This window comes from Ochlerotatus camptorhynchus, unplaced genomic scaffold (assembly GCF_037179485.1).
Source record: "Ochlerotatus camptorhynchus isolate MF236.1 unplaced genomic scaffold, CSIRO-AGI_Acam_v1.1 ptg000386l, whole genome shotgun sequence".
In the NCBI taxonomy this organism is placed as follows: domain Eukaryota; kingdom Metazoa; phylum Arthropoda; class Insecta; order Diptera; family Culicidae; genus Ochlerotatus; species Ochlerotatus camptorhynchus.
The window spans coordinates 37,897-56,222 of NW_027040873.1; the positions used below are offsets into that span (position 1 = coordinate 37,897).

General features: G+C 35.0%; 1 protein-coding gene across 4 annotated transcripts in view; it reads left to right on the forward strand.

Annotated features, from left to right (window-relative positions):
- Ih (I[[h]] channel) overlaps positions 1-18,326 on the forward strand; it is a 75,898-nt gene that overhangs the window by 33,126 nt on the left and 24,446 nt on the right. The window contains exon 3 of one of the 4 annotated variants that reach the window (XM_065233051.1): positions 14,032-14,127. The exons of 2 other annotated variants lie outside the window; for them this stretch is intronic. The gene's annotated coding sequence lies outside the window, so the exon portion shown is untranslated. Of the gene's footprint in view, positions 1-14,031; positions 14,128-18,326 lie in introns of those variants that run through there. One more of the 4 variants, XM_065233050.1, reaches the window with a different exon arrangement.

Sequence of the window (18,326 nt, forward strand, 5' to 3'; positions counted from 1 at the left end):
AGGCAATGTTATTTGATTAAGATCTTTAAATTGCAATATGTTCAAGTAATTGCTGAAAACAACTCTTTACTAAAAAAATAAATTTAACTGTACAGGGGTTTATTTTTTTAAATTATCGGACAGGTATAAAACCAAAAGATGGAACGATCACATGTTTTACTTGTAAATTACAAGAAGAGGCTACAAAGTATGTGTTTGAAGCATAAAACCAGTCAATTTTGCTTTCTCGTGAAGTGAAATAAACAAGTTTAATGTGTCAAACACATTCTTTTCAGCCTCTTCTGGCATCTTACCAATACAAAATATGATCATAGCTTGTAATTATTTCACAATTCAAAAAAAAAAAAACTTTGTTTTAGCTAATATGAGTATTTGCAACCAGGCTGGCTTTCACTCATTTACTATATAAAAAAAAATGATTTTCTGAATTTTGAAATCATTAGATATTATAATGATATTTTGTACTTGCTAGATACAAGAACAGGTTGAAAGGCAAGTGTTTGACACATACAACCTGTCGCTTTCAGATGTTCACAATCAGCGATTTTACGACTCGCGAGTGCTCACTCTAAGTGAACGCTCACCAATCATAAAATCTCTGACTGTGACACTCAGAGGGCGAAATTGACAAATTTCATGTGTCAAACACATACTTTAAAACCTCTGCTTTTAACTTACAAGTACAACATATCATACTTACATCTAATTATTTCATAACCCCGAAAAAAAAAAAATGTATAGCAAGTGAGTGGCAGTAACCCAATTTGCAAAGGTTGAGTGGGTTTAGAATGCTATGAAATTTCTCCCACAGGTATATGAATGAAACAAAAAGTCTATAATTTTTTAGCTGCGAATTTTCGGAGAAAACTTTAGTTGAAGTTTTCGGATTATCCCGGACATCACGAACTTTTAAAATTCATAACTCATCATAACCATTTTGTCTGCCCCGTAACCACCGATTCCTAGTCCTGACTACTTCAAACTAGGGGAGCAGGATTTTTCAGTAATCCAAGGAACACATCTTAGCCCTTGTTACTTTTTATGCCTTGTTGATAGTGATAAGAGTCGGCTTTGTCCACCGAAATGATCTTGAAGCAAGGAAAAAATTAGTTAGTTAGTCTTCGTCTAGGTGATTCCTAATCTTCTATTCGTTGTTTCCTAGTTTGAAGTGATTAAGACTAGGGTGCTGATGCATGGTCATTATCGGTGTCATACCTTAACTTTGTTACTAAGGAATCCAATTTTGACTGACAAAGGGGCGCGCCTTTGGAGGGTGTTTCAACACTCCGAAGGGTATAAATAGCGGGACCTTTCAATTAGAGTCGGATCCTTGCGATAAATCCAAGAGTGACAACTGTAAAAAAATCGAATACTTCACCATTTCTCAATAGTGATGGAGTAATACGACATGCACTAAACTAAGGACACGGGATATACTACAATAGATCAACTTACTGGTCGCAGTGGTGTTAGATCCCGAACAGAGAAAAAAAAAACCATTTTGTTCGATAGATAAAAAAATCCACTAACTCAGTCTCCTCATTTGCGCCGCTCCATCGTGATTTGCACGGTACGTTTTTAACGATTTCTCCAAAACGATACAGCTTATCGAACTAAATATAATCACAGTTTTTTTTATCCATTTTAAGCATAAGTAATCAAATGGCATACTTGAAAAAAAAAATATTTTTTTAAAAAAATGTGATTATATTCAAACTGGCTTCAAAGTCTAAACTTTTGAAAATATTTAAGTTTGTAACAAATAAAAATCTTGTTATATTTTTCAAACGATTTTTTTGCACGTTACATAACCCCCGTTTGAAACAAGACCTGAGTGTATTTTCCTCTAGAACAATCCATAGAGGATTAATAAGAAACAAACAGGAAAAAGTGGCAGTCGGGATGTCAGGCATACGAACGATTGGCATATGGATGTTTGATCGGATGTAAACAGTCAAGTTTAATCCCTTTTATAAATCGAAATCCATTTCTTTTTTAGATTTTTTCCCTTCGTGAAGTAAGGGCGACGGCATTGTAATTCTAAGCACTGCTTCAGACATAGGGTGCGGTTGTACATGATTTTACTGTGAATGTCTTAATTAACTGAAGCTTAGAATGTAATGAAAAATAAAGTTCAAAGCCCATGTATTTAATTATAGCAGTTAACAACATACAACACTGAACATTTATGTCAGTACCGTAATCTGAGGGAAAATTGATCACCGAGGAGAAATTGATCAAAATACATTGCACTTACAACTACCCCGTATAAAATTTTCGGTAGTGGATACCAAGAGAAATCTTGTTAGTATTACATCAAGGGGCTCATTGTTTGAAATTGTTTTTCTGTACAAAAATGCATAGTAGCTTAATAATTTAATAGCTTATAATAACGCCTTCAAAAGCTTACAGTCAGGAATCCTCAAATAATCGGTCTACCCCTACTAGACTTAGCATTAAGATATTCTTGTTAATCTTCAAACAATGAAATATCAGCTCCGTAAAGCTAACGCGATTGAGTCTTGAAAACAAATGAATTTGAAAAAAAAACTAGCTAACCTTATCAATCCGAACATTATAGGGCTGCAACGACTGTTAAGATAAGCTTGGAAGTGGTGTGTCACTGAATTCGAATGACTCAATATACATCAAACTCTACACATCTCGAAGGGACCATCGATACATGAAGAGATTGAGATATACAACAGGAAAAGCCAACTAGGCCATTTGAAGTGACCGAGATAACCATCGACGTATTGAAAAAAGAGGTCACATATCTAGATATATAACATCGAGGTATGGAGAGTTGACTGTATAGCGAACAAAATTGTTTCCAATATCAAGAAATTATACTTTTTCGGTGAAGTAGGCATGTTTTAGACAGTAAAATCAATTTTTTCGTGGATGAGCCCTTAAAATAAGTTACTGTTTTGTGCATACCATTAGATGTGGTGGCTAAATTTGATATGTTTCAGAATTTTTTTCAGATAGCTGGAACACACAACTTTGTAGAATATATATGGTTGGTATTATCACGTGTTCTCAAAATTCTGTGATTTTATCAAATAAAAAACGGTAAATTTTTAAGCCCAGATTACAAGAAGGACGGTAGATCAAACAACATTAATCTGAAACTAGATGGTAAATATTATAAAAACAGAAGTTTTCATTTATCTATAGTGTCGACAGCATGGATAAATTTGAAAAAGTGGGTAATAACAAACAATTAAAGTAGGTTTTGCATGTTACAAAGCAGTTATAATTGACAGTTACTTCTAAACTGCTTTGTAACATGCAAAACCTACTTTAATTGTTTGTCACCCTGCCTTTTTGTTAATGCTAATAAGCTTGACAAACTTGACTACTGAAAGTGTAATTAGAACATGTGTTTTTTGTGGAACCATTTAGAAATGACCAAAATTCACAAATAATTCATTTAGAAAGATCGATCATTTCATTGCCTTTTTTAAAATAATCTGCCATCTTGGCAGATACCATAACTACGACTATTTTGCATACGAAGATTGAACATTTTATCGAAGACCTGTCATCTTGAATTAGGGTGCTTTTAATGTATTTTTAGTGCTGACAGTATTATTATTTTAAAATATGATATTCAATTCAAACATTTATACACTGATAATGATAAATAATCCTGTATTTTCGGTATTCGGGTTGGTATTAGAGTCCATGAGCTACTTGGTTCGAAGCAAAACAGTTTCAATTGACAAAGCATACTTTATTTATTACTCTTAGTCATTTTAAATCACATTTGGATGTTTAAGAGTTTTTTTTTAAGTTAAAACAAAAAAATACTGCCAGTACCTATAACACCGGAAAAGCAGTCTAACTTGCATCCACTATTTTAAAAACCATCCACTATCTTGAATCCACCATCTGAAAATTGAAATTGCCATGTTAATGACAACAATGATTCCTTGAAAACGATCAAGCATTTTATCAAATATCCGCCATAGTGGCGCCGGTGGTGTAGCATGGTAAGCGTGATTACTTCTCACCCCAACAGGCCTGGGTTCAATCCCAGTCGGCGCCGCCGGGATGTTCTGAGACATAAAATCTCTGATCACGCCTTCCTTTGGAAGGGAAGTAAAGCCGTTGGTCCCCGGTTTATGAGTGGATGGGTCGATAGGTAGGGTCTAGGTGTGGGAGCTGCCTTGCTGGCGTCGGTAGCATTGGTGCTCAGCACGGAAAACAAGATCGACGGAAAACAAACCAAGGAAAAAAAAATATCCGCCATCTTTTCACCGTTTTGAGAATCATCCACCATCTAGAATTCGCCATTTTGAAAATCATCCACTATTTTGAAATTGAAATCGTCATAACAATTGCAACAACATTGCATTCAGAAACATTTACCATTTTATTACTGACCCACCATCTTGATTCAACCCTTTTGTAAATAAACCGCTCATTTCAATAGTGGAATTTATCATAACTATTCAACAATATAGCATTTAGGATATTAAACAACAATATTCCATTTAAGAAATTGCAACACTCCCATTTTGGTTAGTTTGCAAAAAATGCCGTGTTGAATTTTCGCTGAAACGCTTTATTTTTCTCTAAAACTTTGTCTCAGACGTCATTTCGATCAAAAGTGATGCTTTCGTGCTACAATTTATTGAAAAATTACAAAGCCATTTTGAAAAAGATTGCAAGATCCAAAATGGCTGAATTTTTGCAAAAACCTGAATGATTGCTCATAACATATAATTATGCAAAGTGTCATGCAAATGGTCGAGTTTTTCCAATGCATCATTTGACGTGAAACTACTCAAGAGTAAACTTTTTGATCACATCGTCCTAGCCTTTATTCATAATGATAAGTTTGCTATCTAATCTAAGGGACTGTTCATAAACTACTCCTCCACCCACCTTGACAATCGTTCATACAAATTTATGGAATCTTTTTGGACCTGTAGACACCCCCCAAGTCTTCCTTCCTCTATTATGTGTACGTTGTTTATGAACAGCCCCTTATGCGCAATCTAATCAGCTAAACTTTGTTAAAGACCACTTTTTGAATGATCTTCAAGATAATTAGTTATTAATTGGCCGGCAACCTTCTGCTACAATTAATCAACTGCGAACTACGACTTGAACTACGACATAGTAGCCTAGATTTTGTTTGCCTTATTATTTGTACCAAGTAAACCTGTAACTAACTGTTTCGTCACGGTAACCAACTGGGGTGTGCACGACAAAGGCCTCTTTTGCAGCTAGTTGCCCTGGTTATCAGGGTCTTATGGTGGTCCGCCGGAGAATTTCTTTAGGGAGAAATTTCTTCCCTATTCACACTTGGTCACTGGGCGAAGTTCAACACAATTAATATATAAATAGAACAATGAAGGACAAAAGACTTCTCTAACAAATGATGAACACAGCTTCGATTTAAAACTTTGACCTTACATTTCATATATTTTTTTTAAATTTTGGTGTTAGTACGTTTACTTGCGGTACCGGTGTGGCCGTTCTGGTTCACCGGATCCGTGGTTTGCAGCCGGGCTGGCTTCGATGAGGCTGGCGGGCGGCTGGGAGCTCCGACGGTAGCTGTTCGGACGGTCGGTTGACCTCAATCCGAGCGATTTACACGTTGGGCGGCCAATGGTCACCGAGACCAAACAAAATGGCAACTCGGCCGTGGTATTGGATGGCCTGCGTTCACAGGATCGGTTCAGAGGAGGCCCTCACTGCTACTAAGGACTACAGCCGGGAATTTTTACGTTGCAGTGCTTCCGGCTGACCCTACACGATCGATCGATCACTTTACCTCGAGAGCTTGCAATATTAACTTCTTGAACACTCATCCGCTCTGAACTTGCGACGACGCTGCCTACGCGCACTCCTACCGACACCGATCACTGTTTTATTGATAATCTCTCTCAAAAATGATAAACAAATTCACAAATGGTACTACAAAATTTATACTGGATTTAAATTTATGTAATGACATCGACAAAATGAAAGAAAAACTACTTGACACCAACTGACGGCTATTAAACATGAAAAAACGAGTCTCTCAAACGTACACCTACGGAAAATTGACACATTATTTCACATTTAGACATTTACTGACATTATTTACATTTTATTTACAATATTTACAGTGAAATCAAGCTGGCCCATAGACCAAGTGGTAATGTTACCAAATCCGTTGGCTACAAACCAATGTTGCCTGCTAAGCATTTGATGGAGTATGTTTGAACAATATAATCTTCGTAATTAATTATTAACTAATTATCTTGGTATTCAATTGCAAAGTGGTCTTGAGCAGAGTTGGAGTTGAGAATATTTCCTAGAACCGACTGCAAGTTTATCGATAAATCCTTATGGTGAAAGGTTAGACGAGATGAACAAAAACACTTTTTTCCATATTAATTCCCATATATACATCAAAAGGCCAGTGAGGTCACAGCCAAATAAGATCAAATTTTGGGAGAAAGATCAGGCCCTGATTTGGAATCGATTGAGTGGGGTGGAGCAAAACTGATATTTTAAACCATCCTAATGCTTATAGAGTGGAGGGATGTTTCTGGAATGCCATGAAATTGGTACATCAATCGTACCACACGTAATTATACAAACGTTGAAAGTGTTCACAATTATTTTAATAGAGTTATCTGCTAGTAGAATTATTTGAAATAGCACCTAAACTAATTAAGTTTTCTAAAAAAAAATCTAACTATATTACCTTCAACAGACCCATTTGTTACAATCAATCGTTATTTAACATGAATAAATTGACTATGACGAACAATGACAGCTATTACATGATTTCATTTAAATTGTTATAGTTAAATTGATGATTTTTATTTAGAACCACCTGATTCATTTGACCAGGGTGCCTTCCATTCATTTTGGCTCAAAAAAGTAGAAGGGTCTGTGCCTAGGGGCACGAACGGAAGCTTGACGTAGGACCGCTAGTGGACGGAACAAATGTGAACATTTAGTTTTTTTTTTAATTGATCAATCATCAATTATCTTAACTCTTTCCGTTTTTTATTTGTAAGCGTATCAAATTTGTAGTATTTACTTCAAAGAGAAACTTGATGAAGAAAATCCAAGGGACTGTCAACTTGAGTATTTTCGATTCATCTACCCGACTTTAAAAGGTGTACTTTGAATTTTTTGTTATTTATGAATTTTTAAGTTTTATGCATTTTGGTATTAAAGTGTATTCAAGTCACCCCTCACAGAATTTCCTTCCGAATTATATGAATGGGGTGGGGCGGAAAGTATCGTTTGTGCAGAATATGTAAAAAAGGAGGGACTTCGAGAGATTGAACTCGTGAGAGCTAATTTTCTCACAAATTTGATTTTATTGGCCACTTCTCTCAAATTCTATATGGATTTTTAACACTTCCTACCAGCGTGTTCTGGAAAATGGTCGGACGATGATTAATCTCACCAATACATTCGGGCCTACAATTCCACACCTTCTATAGGTTCAGCCTTGATAGCTAGCTGCTTGCGGGAACTGATGACCTTGACAAATGTCCAAATAATACTCTTAACAAATTGATGGTGGTCCTGAAAAGGACCGTTTTGTAGTGATGGTTGAGTAATGCTGAGCTGAGCACGACGAGCTACTGATTCCGATCCTAGCCTAGCGGTGGACTTCTTCCTCCTTCTCTATGGTTGCTCATATGAGCTCTGCAGCTCGCTGCTTGCAGGCAGCCTTTCGTTGTTGTTGTTGTTGTTGTTGAAAGCACTCCTGCTGCTGCTACTGCTGCTGCTGCTGCACTGGACACCACCACTTACGGTGATTGAATGAGCACCGTTCAGTGGGACTGCATCGAATTCGATTTTTAAGTCTGTGTTAGGGAATGTGCTGTTTTCAGACATTAAGTGATAATTTTGATCACCATTCCAACAATTGGAAAATATGAAGTAAAACAAATCCTTAACATGAAGTAAAACAAATCCTAGCTAGTTCTGCATGGTGATTTTGTTTGATTTTATTTATTTGTAAAGTCGCCGGGAAATACCCGCTGGCGATTTGTTTTTTATGATAGCTCCTTACTTGAAAACAGGCAAAAACTCACAAACAGACTGTTTTTTCATGGTATACAGTGTGATAATTCAATAATCAATAAATTATCTCAACATTTAGTGGCAAACCATTCATAAATTTAGGTAACATACAAAAAATTCTATAATCCACATTAAATTTCATATGCAAGCGCCGATTGAAACAATCTTTTCGACGTCACTACAAGGGTGATTGATTAAACGAAAGAAACGAATCATGCGGAATGAAAGCCGAGGAAAAACTAATTGCACCAGGCCTACAATTCCACACCTTCTATAGATAGGTTGCGCCTTGATAGCTAGCTGCTTGCAGGAACTGATGACCTTGACCAATGTCCAAATAATACTCTTTAACAAATTTTTGGTGGCCCTGATGGGTGTTCAACACGGATGAGGCTGTCTAGCTGTATGTAGTTTGGAGCGAGGGTGACACGCTTGGTATAGATGACCGACCCGCAGCGACTCACGAAGAGCTACTGATTCCGATCCATAGCATAGCGGCGCAGCTTCTTCATCCTTTGATGGTTGCTTATGTGGGCTCTCCAGCTCGCTGCTTGCAGGCAGCCTTTCGTTGTTTCTGGAGAACAATTTTCAACGCCACACGCCGAAAGCACTGCTACTGCTGCTACTGCTGCTACTAATTTCGACGACCGAACACCTCCACACAGTGGTGTGGTCGTTGGGAGCGTGTGGTTCTGAGTATGGCGATGAGTGTGCAAAACATTACGAAATTCCATCCTCCCTATTCGCACGCGCCCGAGGATCGGAGGCGACTTGTTTCGTCTACTTACTACTCTCTGATGACTGTGCTGGGGAAGCAGCATATGCATGTAGGTAATTGGTGGATTTGTTAGTTAATACGACGCTTTTGGACAATGCTGGACATTTACCAGTTTTTTAATAGTTTCTTGTTGAAAATCAACATTCGGAAGCATTGTTATCGATGCGTAGCCATATTTATGATCGATTGGTGATAAAATTATTGAAATTGGACCATTATTAACGTTCAAATTCTTTCATAATTTGTTACATGTTCCATTTTCGGTTTTCACAAAGTGTACCCCCATATAGAAATCAAAGACGTAGTCCTACGTCAAAATGTTTTATGGAATTATGGAATAATAAGATTATATGATAATATTTTGTTTGTGTAAGCAACAAGAAAATATTGTGAAGTTTGGGTCTGACGCATAATACCTGCCAATTTTGCTACATTAGCGTCGCAATAAGCGATTTTGTCATTTATCTCACCCACTCTTCGCTCTTCACTCTTCGCGAAGAGGCGATCAGAAAATCGCTCATTGTGACTCTGTTAAAGCTAAATTTGCATGTGTTGTGTGTCAAACATAAACTTGACAATATTTTCTTGTTACTTACACATACAAAATAATATCATAATATCTTATTATTCCATAATTTCATAAAACATGTTTTTCACCAAAATGAATGGAAGGCACCCTGCATTTGACACTGAATAATGTGTAAATATATTAAAAAACATATATTATTGCGCATTTTGCACCCAAGTAGACTGCTACGCTGAAAATAATCCATATGATTTTTTTTCGCTAAGGTAACAACAAATAAAAATTATTAATTTTCCAAGATTTATCACCGCTAGTGAAGGGTGTATTCGATAAAAATGGCAGACACATAAACATCTGTAACTTTTTAGCTATTATACCAAATAACCTTAAATTGTACTAAAAGATTCTTTAGAGAGTTCTGATCAAAATATATCATGTCTGAAATACTGACTGTGACGTGCATATGGAAGGTTAGTGTTTTCAGCAAACTACGACGTTGCTGAAGACACCGATGCATATTATTGTGGTAGAAGTTGGTTTTTCATATTACGTGTACATGCGAGTTAATAAAAAATCAGAAAATCCCAAAAGACAGCACTTTGACTTCTGTAAATCTTTCCTTAAGACACGACGTACTCAAAATAAAATTTTACCAATCAAATCTAAAACGTTTTTGAGCGCAGAGGTGTTGCCTGGTGGCTGTGGAGAGGAGATGGTGCAGTCCTCCCTGGATGTAACCCTTAGATAAGTGACACCTGAGAAGATAATGTGGTAAAAATTTTAAATATCTTATAAACTTCAACTTTAACTACACAGCAAAAATTAAAAATTATAATCTCATCAATGAGGTTGTACTTCAACCACGTCCGGTGTATTTTTAACCTTTGTGTGCCTAACGTCTAAATTTGCAACGATTTCAAAATTCAATTAGCTCTATAAACATAATTTCTCAATCTTTTTCTTCAAAACATGTTGCATTTTGTCGGGAATCTATTGAAATTTTTGAATCCATCTGAAAACATTTGGATCAATACATGGTTCCTGAGTTATTCCGGTTCCCGTTGGGATCACTTTTGGTCGGCATTGGGCTTTACTGTTATGTAATAAGTATACAAACGATGAACATCATGTTTTTTCTCTCAAATGATGTAATTGGACCAATGGCAGCTATACACATGGTCCACGGTCATACTGGGCATCCCGGAAATGTTCCGGTGCCCCCGGGGAAGTGGCCAATTCTCAACAAGAACCAAAACCTATTGTGCCGATAATGGCCTTATTAGGAGTCCACGGTCACACTAGCTCTCCCGGTTATCTCCTGGTGCCCACGGGAAAGTGGCCAATTCTCAACAAGAACCAACACCAATATCAAACTTCATGATTTTACAAATCTTAGCCAGTAATGGCCTTATTGACAGTTCATGGTCACAGTTCCCGGGCATGTTCTGGTACCCTCAGAAAGATTACGGTTTCCCCGGAAAGTGGCCAATTCTCGACAAGAACCAAAACCCGTCACGTGACATATTACATTTCATGATTTTTCAGAACGCGGCTAGTAATGGCCTAATTGAGAGTTCACGGTCATATTCGCCATCCCAGTGCCCCCGGCAATGTACCAGTGCCTCCTCAAGGAAATTATTAATTCTCGAAATGAACCAAAACCCTTCATACATCAGACTTCAAAACTTAACGTTCTAATCGGGAATTGCTACTTCGTCGGGGCACTGAAATATGCGCAAGAGCCCCAATGTGATCGTGGACTCTCAATAAAGCCAAAACTGACAGAGCTACGTAAGATCTTGAAGTTTGAAAAAGATGTAGAAATTATGTTTTTAGAGCTAATTGAATTTTGAAATCTATGCAAATTTAGACGTTAGGCACGCAAAGGTTAATAGCCTGGAATTGAAAAAATTGGCATTCTGTCTGATAAATTAATTTGCGGGATTTCAGCTGGTTGCGTAGTTCTTCATATTTTCGTGCATTCTAGGATTTTGCGATTGCGCAGTTGACATATTTTTTGTTGTGTACATATTTAATGAAAATAGCAAAGTTTCTTCTGATTTCTCGAATGTTTCTCCTTATCCTTCTTTCCTGGATGTTTTATATAGCTTCGACGGAAATATTGTTTCATCTTCTCCTGCGAGTTTCTTGTGACCAGGCTTGGTTAGTGAACCGAGGGCTTCGCGCAATACATTTCGTTACGATTAACTGAAATTAATATTTTATTCGTGAATCGACGTTCATTCAATTCATAAATGTTCAAGATCTAACTTGTTGATGAAATAAGAATTATTTACACGAACTATGCCTCAAAACCGTGGTGAACCGCACACAACAGCTTCACTTCCCTGATGCGTGATCGGAGATGTAATGCCTCAGAGCATCCCGGCAGTGCCGACTGGGATTGAACCCAGGCTTTCTGGGGTGACAGGCAATCACACTTAAAACTACACCACCGCCGTCCCGAAACGGTTCTTAAACATTTATCAGTCGAATAAACATTGGATTTATGAAAAAAATCACACATTTAAGTGAACCGTGATAAAAACTGTCCGGAGAAGCCTCGGTCTGTCTGTTAGTCACTTCCTCTCGAAATTTCCAAAAACTTTTTCTTCATAACTTTCTCAAGAAATTTTTGGGAAACCACTCACTAGCTGGCATTGAACAATTGTTTAAACATCAGTTCCTTTCGATGCAATAAAATAAACCTCTAATATTTTGAAGTTTGGAAAGACTGTCGATGAGTTTTACGTTAAGTGCGAACATGTGATTTTTTTCTTCAATCTACGCTGATTTAAGCAATCTAACACACGATTTATTATCACCCATGCCCCCTAATCCCCCCACCAACTCACCAGATTTGTTTTTATCCATTATCCAATAGCCTTCTATAAATTGTGTTGCTGCAAAAATGTTCTGATTGATAAGGGTAGACATCGGGATATACCACCCTGGGTGTCACACGCCACTGTTCGAGTTTCTAAACATTTTTGAGCGTTTAAACAGCTGTATTAAAGAGTCATGCATCAATTATGTCACACTAAATTGAAGAAAAATTAACCCTTCCCCCCTCCTCTCTTTCGACAAGTTTTTCCGGATAAAAATTTACCATACAAAAACAATAGAACCTATTGTTACAAAGCAATAAAAGCTTGTGTAGCAACAATAAATGTTATTATCAAAAACAATAAAAATACAACAGAACTTATTGTTATGAAGAATATAATCTACTGTTAATGAAACATTTACAATAGAAAAGAGGGGTTGTAAGTTACCGTAACCATAAAAAAATCAATTTTTTCTCGAACAAATTTGATCTCATTACAATCAATATCATTGGTTTTTTACTGTGCAAAATTTTGATTTCATAGAATTTGTTGTAAACCTATTGTGGTGATTATTTGATTATTTGACCAATACAATAGAATTACAATAAGATTAATTGTCAACAATAGAATATGTTGCATTTTATTATAATTTTATGCTTATTATTATCCGGGTTCCTATACACAATGCATTGCTTGACACAAAATCGTACACCCCCGTGGCCCCTTAGAGCGTGACATACTATGAAGAGCCACATGTGAAAAGGGCATACAAGCTTTTTGTAAACATACCTTTGTAGGCCCGTTTCTCGCCAACCGAGGGTCGCCCACGCAAACCAACAACATCGTCGGGAAATGGAAAGTTTCGGTGATGTTGATGGTTTGCCATGGGGTCATATACTTGGTCATATAGGTGGCGAGGAACGGGCATAAGAAGGTTAGTTTACAAAAAATATGTATGCCCTTTTCACATGTTGTTGTAGATATATGTATCTATATGGAACTAATTGAAAAACAAATGCGTCCTATTTGACGAAATCCTATTCTAATATATTTTTATGAATCAAGTTTATGGGAAATTGGCAAATTTTCAATTGCTGTTTTATACTATACTGTGATTTTTTGAAGACCGAATCCTTCTTAATACCAATGCTCATAGTAAAAATTTCTTTAACAAACAAAACTAAAGGCATTTCCCAAACGAGACATATGTGCGTATATAAAATGCATCATACTTTATGGACGTCTCTGTACATCTCATTTCACTATCATACAATTTAGTCAGCTGTGTCCTTTTATTATTTTTCTATCCAGATTTTATTTGTGTAGAGCAGAAACTAATATTTGAAGTATTCAAAATCCATCTAACCTCAAAACGCTTACATGTTTTCATAAATGTTCATATTTTCGAAGATACATTATTTCTTTTTCTGTTGTGTTCCGATCTTCCGTTTGCCATTCGTTTGTAGTGAACTGACATAAAAACAATTATATACTCACTATCGCTATTTATAAGAACTAATAACGAAGCATGATGCTAATCATTAATATACCATGTAAAAAGTACGAACTCGCACACGTTGTACAATATACTGAAAGGAAAATCGGTGCAAAATTAATTATTATAATAGCCTCTTTTCCTACAATATGAGTGGTCGTTGCTCGGCAACGTATAAATCTATGATTTTTTTGCTGAAAATATCATATGAGTTTTATGAATAGCGTCATATAATACACGATTCAAACAATCGCTTTTGTTGACAATGTTTCATTATTTTATTAATTTTTAATTTTGATGTTGCTTTAATAATACCTACTTTTTCCTTAACTATTTTATAACCCTTTAGATCCTACAAAATCTCCAAAAAAAACATTCAGCTCGAAGAGGAAGATCTTTTCAAAAAGAACAGGCGGGCTTTTCAAAAAGCAATCTTATTTTTAAGGTAATATTTCAAGCTTGAACGCCTGTTGCTTAATAGTACTGTCTTCTTTTATTTGTTTGTTCAACATGTGATTCGAGAAATGCAAGTTTGAATACTTTAAGGAGCAAGTAATAGAATGTGATCTAATCATTACACGTTTGCTCGATTTTGTTGATGAATTTTAAAAACAGCTTTTAACCTAATATACTTGTATGTAATTTCATCGAACACTTTTTTTTGTTATGCTGCTTAACATAATTTATGACGTTATTTCTCTGTTAGTTTTGTCCAATGTCATTAGTATGAATATGAATAGTTTCGTATTTGACTAGTTTCTAAAACAAAACTAATCAATATGAAATGGACCGTTGTAATACACTTGAATAACGGTTTCTAGAGAGCATGCAAGTTCCTTTTAATGCGTTGTGCCTTTGAATCTAGCTATCCTGATATCTTTAGCACAAAACTAGATATCTTACATAAAAAAGTCAATGGTGGTATTAATCGATGGAATAACATAGGGGAGAGAGATCTAATGTTGGTTTCATTGAATGTAGAAATTGAGCCCATCGGTAATCATCATTTGTTTTCATCTTTTCTCAGGCAAATGCGTCATCTGGATGACAGAAATTAGCATTTTTGGTGGCTAATGAAATATATCCATAATTGTTATATTTCAAATTTATGCCAAAAATGCCAATATAAGAGACACTTTAGCCAACATTAGGGACGTCTACCCTGTATAATTACAAACTGATGAATCGTACCATCTTTGAATGCGGTTTCATAATTTTGTTACAAACATTGATGAGAATCATATAAAATTGTCCACAGATCGGTGATATCAATAAGCGTTTTTTAACTAAAATTTCGCATAATTCTTCATAAAAGGTGAACCTTTTTAAAGTCCTTTTTCTTGTTACAATTCACAGTTTCACATGCAATGTAATAATCTCACAGATTTTAAATCTAGTGAATCTTGAGAGTTATGCTCTTGAAATTGTAAGATGGGATAGGAAAAGGGACTCTACACGGTAACAAATTAAAGTCCGGTTTACTAAATTAGGTTAATAAATTCACCATTTCCATTGTAATGCATTTGTTTCGAAAATTGTATAGAATTTAAACAATGTCAACGTGTACATACATATTCGAACGTGGCAAGCATGAATGAAGACAATTCTGTATTAAAATTTGTTATTATTTTAATTCATTGTGATAAAAGCAGGGTTTTTGCATTTAATGAAAACTATACATAAATTTTATTACTTAAAAAGTAGGATCCTTTCTTAACAAAAACAATCAATTCCAATACTGCATGTACCGTTGTATCTACTATATTTACTTTATTTTACATTATGCATCATTACCAGTAGTCGCCATAAAATAAGACGCATTGCTTTATTTCGCACAGTCAATAAATAGTTCGAGTAAAGATTTAATGCTTTAGCTGACTCTCACCATTTGTAAATAACTGGATCAACTGAAATGTTGTTTCAAGGTGCATAAATGTTTGTACAATTTTGTTGGTGATATTTAAAATCAAATTGTATAACTCTATAAAGGTGTAATAGATGAGTGACAAGAGATCTGCAAAATAAAAATACATATATACATATTACATATACATAATTCCCTGAAAAAAGATCAACTGAAAAAAAAAATTGGTCTAATATTTGCTCATACCATGTATATATATTCTTTATCGAAACATTTTCGACCAGCATTTTTTTTATTTCGCCCTTAGGGTGCATCTTCCTGAATTAGATGGACTAAAAACATTCACATTTTTGCCTATATACAGAACTTCGAAAACTCATAGCACACTACTGGACCGAAGTTCGATATATTTTCAACAAGTATTCAAGAGGAAAAAAATATGAAACGGAAGGTCAAATGAGTTTTAAAAAACTAAAACATTAAAAGAGTTTTTTTTATGGATTTCACAGCGCCAAGAGCAAACAGACCGTAGTTTTTTATACTTTTTTTACTAAACATATAAAACACCAAGGATGGTGATTTTTATTTTTCATTTTTGAGATATATTTTATTTTGCTTTATTCTACGCAACTGTAACACGCGTTTCTTCTTTCGAAGACAAGGATCTTTTAACAATAATATAATTTTCATTTTCTGGCTTAAAACTATGATACGATTAGGTTCAGGTAATTTGTTTTACACGAGTATAATGAGTTTTGATTTTAATATGCAAAAGCTGTCATCTTATTGTTATGAAAAAAGTAGATCTTTTTCAGGTCAGTCAACTTTCTTTTATGAATATTTACCGGGGGCTACTTTGGACACATTAGAATTTGTTGAACCAGATGAAGTAGATTAAAGAATCGTTTGAATGCTTATCCACATCTTCCTAATGGGACTGCAGTATTCTCAATCATATGAAAACCACAGCTAATATCATCAAGCGCTTCTCAAAACTATGCGGAAAAGTTAACCAATAAGTATTGCAAAAAGTGTACCTTCTCAAAAATTTGACCCAAAAACACTGTTGAAACTTGTATAAACATTCACAAACTCCTCTCAAGTGCCGATAAGCATGCGTAGTACCGGATAGTGCATGATAGATTAAGACCAAAGAGAGTTGGTGTTACTTCATATTAAATCTCCATCATACTAAAAATTCAATATTTTTGTTTAAATTTCTGTCAAACCAGTAACTTGATTGATCCGACTATGCTTTTTCTAGAGGTTGTTTGTTTTTGGATGGAGTTCGGAGGCATAAACAAAACACAAATACAAAAAAAATCCTAAAAACCTAAAAAACGCATTCCTTAATGTTTTTATATGTTAAGTAAAAAAGTATGAGCTGTAAAAAAATATATAAAAAACTAGGGTCTCTTTGGTATTGGCACTGTGAAATCCATTACATTTTTTATGTTTCAGTATATTAAAACACATTTAGCCTTCAGTTTCATATCTTTTTCTGGATAGCGATTTTAAATACCTTTCATTTGTTGAAAAATGATTGATAATAGGTTCAGTAGGTAAAAATTAATGAATTTTTAGAGTTGGATATATAGGTAAAAATGTCGATTTTTTGGTCCACCCAGCCTGGAAGGTGCACCCTTAGTCGGTAGTTCTTTTTTTTATGGAATATTTATTGAAAATGTTTGCTGTATTGCAAATTTATTTACAAACGCGTTATTATATTCCGAAAAAAAATATTACCATACATTACATGCGATACATTTTGAATTTGAATGCCATTTCACCAATCGATAAGCATTCCAGTGAAAAGCTTCTATTACTGTCTATTAAAAAAATGTATGGTCTTGTAAATATGTCTGCCATATGCACCACTGCGGGTGCTTACGACTCTTCGAGACTGTCAAATTTCATCGAAGATCGTAGCAGTAATGTAACAGATTTTTTTTTTTTTTTGTAAAATGAGTATAGAATTTTCAACAGCACCATATTTTTCATTTACTTTCTTTGATTTTTGTAAACAAGTAACACCTCGAGTTGAAAAAAAAATATTGAGAAAAATAAATAACGCCTGCCGTAAAATTAAAATGAATGAAAAATGAGCGTTATCGTTTGAATGTTGTTTAAAATAAAAAAAATCCAATGTTGAACAATTGTTTTGCATATATTCATATTGATTTTTTTTCGCAATTATCAGAAATATCTGTTGCACGTTTAATTCACTGATTTCTAATAATTTTTTCATATACAAGCAGGTAAATCAGGATTTTATATACGAATAATTGAGAATTTCAAGATTTGTTAAATTTCGCTTAATATTACTTTCAGGCTATTGCTATATCAAAAGTAATACAGTTAAAATTTGACATATGCTCATTTCAATACAACCTAAATTGCATGATATCAGCTACAGTCTAAACGTAGTATAAACCTTATATGAAACGCATAACCCTAGCGGCATTATCTCACATTGCTACAGATATAAGTTAAATTTACCATTCTTTTAAAACCCTGTTTGGTTCTACCTGTTTTCGACAGGTAAGTTATATTGGAATATATATGGCAAGGCATCGCCCCCTTTTCGATGAATATTATTAGCACCTGCACAGCAAATTTTTTTTTATTATTACATAGAAAAGGGGGCACTTCAATCATGTCGAAATCTCTGTAATTTTTATGGCCACAAAAATAAAAAATGCAGTCAAAGCAGCGTAATGTCAGTTCATACTCTGTATGAATGATAATTGTGTCCTTTCTGGAAAGTAATATTACACCAT